We start from the raw sequence: 6,298 nt of genomic DNA, 5'->3' as shown, positions 1-6,298 counted from the left end.
CCAGGAAGGAGAGAAATCTGTGTGTCTGCTTTCATGAGGGCTTTCTATATGGCTGGTATTGTATAATCATAGGTACTATACAGGTCATAGCCTGCAGCCTGCGCTGATCCCTTGGTGGAGGCCATGAAATGTTCCAAGAAAAAGGCAAATCTGAAGAGCATGTGCTTTCTATTTGGTGCTGCACAGTCCAGGCCCACCTGTTTTGGGAGAGTTGCGGAGGTCACTGTGGAACATGGCATGACTGTGCAGAAAGAACAGGAGGACAACACTGGGTGGCAAATCATTCACTCTCAAAGTAAATCTTGAATAAATCCTTTCAAACACTTTTTTTTTCAAAAATAAAAAAAAACAACACTTCATAAAGGAAGTTTCATACATCTAAATGCTTCCATAAACAAAATAGAAAAACAAGGGATAAATGAACTGGGCGTTCAACCAAAACAGCTAGATAAAGAGCAAATTAAAATTCCCTAATTAAACAATATATTAGAAAATCTGAAAGTCCAAGGAGTAATTAATAGAATTTGAAGAAAAACATTGAATTAGTAAATAAAACTAAGTGCTTGTTTTAAGAAAAAATCTAATAAATCTGACAAATTTTGGTTAATTTGATTTAAAAAAAAAGAAAACCAAATTTTCTATATCTAAAATGAAAAGGGTGAATTCACCAACAACGAAGAGGAAATTAATGCGATAATTAGTTGCTACGTTACCAAACTATTATGGCAATAAGTCAGAAAATCTAAGTGAAATGGATCAATGCATACACACACACGTAAATATACACATATATCTATCTATATAAATACACATCTATGTCTACATACATATCTATTTATCTATCTACATGCATACGTATATCTCTGTATACATGCATGGATGCATATATAAATTACTCAGGTTAACAGAAGTTAAAAGAAGAACAGAAGAACTTAACTCCATTTTATTTTTAATAGATTATTTGCTTTATTTTAACTAATTTATTTATTTTTCGTTTTTGACATTCATTTCCACAATACTTTGAGTTCAAATTTTCTCCCCATCTCTCCCTTCCATCCACCCTAAGACAATATACATTCTGTTTACCCCTTCCCCTATCTGCCCTACCTTCAATTGCCCCCGTCCTTCTCTTTTTCACTTCCTTTCTATTTTCTTGTAGGGCAAAATAGATTTCTATATATCATTGCCCATTACCTGTATATCTTTTTCCTAGTTACATGTAAAAACATTTTTAACATTCTTTAAGAAGAGCTTTGAGTTTCACATTCCCTCCCTTCCTCCCTCACCACCCACGCTCAGTGAGAGCAATTTAAATACGTTATACATGTGTATTCACGCAAAATACTTCCATAACAGTGATGTAAAAAACAAAAAGCTAACTTTATTGACCTTCATTCTATTCTGCCCAATATTTATTCTATTGACACTTTTGATCCTGTCCTTCTGCTTACCCCTGCCTTGATTGTCCTCTTTTCTTTCATTCCCTCGTCTCTTAACCCATTACCCTCTGCTTTGCTTTAGGGTAAGATAGATTTCCAAACCCAGTTAAGTTTGTATGCTATTCTTTTCTTCAGTCAAATCTGATGGAAATAAATTTCACTCATTCACCCACTTTCCCTCTAATATAAAAGATTTTTTCTTGCCTCTTTTAAATGAAATAATTTGTTCTATTTAACCTGTCCCCTTTTTCTTCTCTCTTTACATTCCTTTCACAATCCTTAATTGTATTTTTAAATATTATCACTTCATGTTGATTTCAAACTGTGCCCTATCTATCTATCTATCTATCTTTCTATCTATCTATCTATCTATCTATCTATCTATCTATCTATCTATCTATCTATCTATCTATGTCTAGATATATACAGATATATACATAGACAGAGACAGATAGCTATACATGTACAGATAGATTTTTCTAGATATAGATATAGATACACTCCTACCACCCTAATATTGAGAACAATCTCATGAATTACAAATATCATCTTCCCCTGTAGGAATGCAAACAGTTAAACTTTAATAAGTCCTTTATGATTTCTGTTTACGTTTCATGCTTCTCTTGAGTCTTGTACTGGAAAGCAAAATTTTTTATTCACCAATGATCTTTTCAGCAAGAATGCTTGAAATTCCTCTCTTTCATTGAATGCCCATTTTTTTCCTTGAAATATATTCAGTGTTACTGGGTAGGTTATTCTTGATTTTAATCCTAGCTCCTTTGGCTTCTAGAATACCATATTAAAAGACCTCTAATCCTTTATGGTAGAAATTGCTAAGTTTTGTATTATCATGATTGTGTTTCCACACTATTAGAATAGTTTCCTTCTGAATTCTTTTGATATTTTCTCTTTGAACTCTGGAATTTGCCTCCAGTATTTCCAGGAGTTTTCCTTTTGGGATCTCTTTCAGGAGGTGATTAGAGGAATTTTTCCTTTTCTATTTTGTCCTCCACTTCCAGAATATCAGGGAAGTTTTCCTTGATAATTTCTTGAAAGATGATGTGTAGATTCTTTTTTGAACAGGGCTTCCATTTAATCGAATATTTTGAAATTATCTCTCCTGGATCTATTTTCCAGGTCAGTTGCTTTTCCAATGAGATATTTCACATTGTCTTCTATTTTTTTCCCATTCTTTTGGTTTTGTTTTATAATTTCCTGATTTCTCATAGAGTAATTACCTTCCATTTACTGCATTCTGATTTTTAAATAATTATTTTCTTCAGTGAATTTTTGGACCTCTTCTTCCATTCTGCCAATTCTCCATTCTAAGGCATTCTTCTCCTCATTGGCTTTACTATGGACCTCTTTTGCTATCTGAGTTAATCTAATTTTCTTTTTTTTAGTTCAATATATTGTTCAATTTATTTGTTCACACAAACCATCTATGTGGTTGCCACAGCAGCTGCCTGGGTCCTCTGGACAGACACTGGAGTGTGAGTCTTCACAAGATGGTCAGTGAATTCCTGATAAGGAGACTGAGTAATCACAGTCTCCTTCCACAGGTCTGGGGTTAGGTAGCTATATGTTTTGGAGATGGCATAAAAAGTAGCTTTAGCAAAGTTGCCCAGAGTGGAAGTACATCCTCTTGCAGACGTGTAGCAGTCATCAATTCCAGTCATCATCAGGAGCTTCTTAGGCACAGGAGCTGAACAATGCCAGTGCCTCTAGGGGCAGGGATCAGGCACACCAGAACCGATCCACATCCCCCAGTGAACTTACAGGGCACTGTGCAAGGCTTGCCAATCTAGTTCCCCCAGTAGCCACATCTCACAGGAACAATGGGCAGCTTGGCCAGAATGATAGCACCACGAATAGCTGTGGTCACTTCCTTGGAGCACCTGACACCCATACCAATATGGCCATTGTAGTCTCGGATGGCCACAAAAGCCTTGACCCTGGTATGCTGCCCAGCTCTAGATGGTTTCTGAACAGGCATGATCTTCAGAATCTCATTTTTCAATGAACATCCGAGGAAGAAATCTATGATCTCAGACTCCTTGATAGGAAGGGAGAACAGGTAGGTCTCTTCCAAAGACTTCATCTTCATGTCCTTGACTAACCAGTCCAGCTTGGTGACAGGCACCCACTCCTTGTCTTTGGCCTTTTCTCCCTGGGTCCCACGGCCATGGCCTCAGGCTCGACCACAGCCCTGGCCTCAACCTCGGCCCGCACTTCAGAAGCCACCGTGGAAGCCAATCGGCCTCCAACTTTGGGGCCCCTGGGGCCTCCCGCACTTCCTGTGGCACCAGCGTTGTTCACAAGTTGGTGTTCACTAGAAATACAAGTGAGTTACTCTGTTTTTTAAACTGTTATTTTCTTCAACATTTTGGAGGTTCCCTTTTAGCAAGCTATTGATTCATTTTTCATGAATTTCCTGTATTGCTCTCATTTCTCTAACCAATTTTTCCTTCATTTCTCTTACTTGATTATGAACATTATTTCTGAGGTCTTCCATGGTCTGAGACCAATTTATATTTTTTTGGATGTAGGATCTTTGAATTTTTGTTTTCCAATTTTATGTTTTGATCGTCTTGACACCAAAATAAGAATATATAGTCGGATGTGGGATTTTTGCTTCCACTATTTCCTCAATTCACTAGTCAGTTACTGGACTGTTATCTGTTATTTGTTAAAATACCAATTTGCTTCTGGAGTACAAAGTTCACAGTCTCAACTTCAAGGGTTTTGCATATCTGTTTCCACAGATATTCCCAGAAACCTGTAAATTGTTAGTTCTTCCAAGGTTGTATGTTCAAAGGAGGGTTGTTTGCTCCTCTTCTAGTCTGTGTTCTGGTCTTTGAGTGATGGCAAGCACTCTTTCCTGTCTTGGAACTATGAGGAGGACTCTCTCTCCAATACTGCCATAAGTTCCACCATATCAGTATTCCCATTCATCCCAGGACTACCACCTAGGAATGTGACCAAGAGCCAAGCACATGAAGAAGAAATCGTACCAAATTCCTTTTATAACAACAAATGTGGTACTGATATCTAAAGCAGGAAGAACCAAAATAGAGAAAATTAGAGAACAATTTCTGTAATGGAAATTGATTTAATTTTTTAAATAAAATATTTGCAAAGTGAGGACTTCAACTTGTCATGAGAGTAAGACACTATGATCAGGTGGCATTTATGCCAGAAATGCAGTGCTGGCTCAATATTAGGAAAACTAATAGCATAAATAGCCATATCAATAACAAAATTAACAGAAATAATATGATTATCTTAATAGGTGCAGAAAAGGCTTTTCAAACAACATTGTACCTGTTCCTATTAGAAACACTGGAGAACATAGGAATAGCTAGAGTTTTCCTTAAAATGTTAAAGAATCTGTATCTTTAACTATCATCTAATGTTGTGCGTAATGGGGATAAGTTAAAAGAATTTCCAATTAGATTGGAAGTGAATCAAGAATGCCCATTATCATCAAAATAATTCAGTATGGGATCAGAAATATTGGTGTTTGCAATAAGAAACGAAAAATATATTGAAAGAATTAGAGTTTCCAGTGATATATGATTCTTTGTAAAACGATGTAGTGTTATACCTAGAGAACCACAGAGAATCAACTAAAATAGTACTTGAAATATTTAACAGTATTACGGAATGTGGCTGAAAATAATATAAGGTCATATAAATTATCCGTATCTCTTTATATTACCAATAAAGTCAAGGAGCAAGAGATAAAAAGATAAATTCCATTTAAGATACCTGTAGTCAATAGAAAATATTTGGGTGTTTACCTGCCGAGATAAATACAGAAATTATAAGAACATAATTACAAAACACTTTTCACATAAGAAAAGACTTGTCTAAACAAGTGGAATAATATTAATAGCTAATGGGAAGACTGAGATAATATAATAAAAATGATAATTCTTCATCTTTGTTCAGTACTATAACAAAGAAACTATGAAAAATTACCATATAGATTAGAGAAAGAATACTAAAATTTATATGGAAAAAATAAAACATCAAGAATATCAAGGGGGTTAATTTTAAAAACTGAAAGGAAAATCAACTAGACATACCAGAACTAAACTGTATTAAAATTATTTGGGGAAAAAAAGTAGGGGGAAGAACCAAGATGGCAGTCTGAGAGCAACTACTCACCTAAGCTCTAAGACAAACGCCTTCAGATACTTGTAAAATGAGAATCTGAAGAGATTTTGGAGAGGCAGAATCCAATAAGAGACAGACTGTGGCAGATTTCCAGCCCAGGGCAGACTGGGTTGGAAGGATGCATTGCACAAGGTTGGAGAAGCACACAGCACAAGGGTGTAACAACACAGTCCCTGCCATGGCATGTCCTAGAAGGAAAACCCTAATGGTCGGAAGCAACAGCAGTACTGAGGAATCTTGGTTATATCAGCCCACGGAGGGAATCTAGTGGAACAGAGACACAGAGAGCCAAGGAGTGCCAGGAAACTTCAGCAGCTGTTCCTGATACTATCAGCCAACCAATTAAATAAGTCACCTACTTGAACTTCTGAGAAAAAGATGGCAGAGTGATTGGTAAATTCTCTACCCCTCCCTTTGTTGACCTTGAAAAACTGATAAAACATTTCCCCAGGAAAAATCTTGGAGTGGTAAACAGGCTCTTAGCTTCATGAGGACAGGAATATCGCAAAGGGGATTCTGTCATGCTGTGGCTGAAAGGGACCAGCGAAGGACCAGAGATGTCCCAGACAGTCCCAATTCAGCAAACTGGGAGGAGAACCTGAGTCCCTTGGGGTGGAGCCCACAACCTCCAATAGCAGGAGCCCAGGGTTGCCACATCACTCCAGGGGAATAGGGAA

General features: G+C 36.9%; 2 pseudogenes; one reads left to right on the top strand and one right to left on the bottom strand.

Annotated features, from left to right (window-relative positions):
* Window positions 1-2,858: 2,858 nt before the first annotated feature.
* LOC140531649 (small ribosomal subunit protein uS5 pseudogene) lies at window positions 2,859-3,659 on the bottom strand (annotated as a pseudogene).
* The window catches only part of LOC140532177 (heterogeneous nuclear ribonucleoprotein A1-like 2), a 49,026-nt pseudogene continuing 46,352 nt past the window's right edge, over window positions 3,625-6,298 (top strand).

This window comes from Notamacropus eugenii, chromosome 3 (genome assembly GCF_028372415.1).
Source record: "Notamacropus eugenii isolate mMacEug1 chromosome 3, mMacEug1.pri_v2, whole genome shotgun sequence".
Lineage (NCBI taxonomy): Eukaryota > Metazoa > Chordata > Mammalia > Diprotodontia > Macropodidae > Notamacropus > Notamacropus eugenii.
This window is presented reverse-complemented; position numbering and strand designations above follow the sequence as displayed.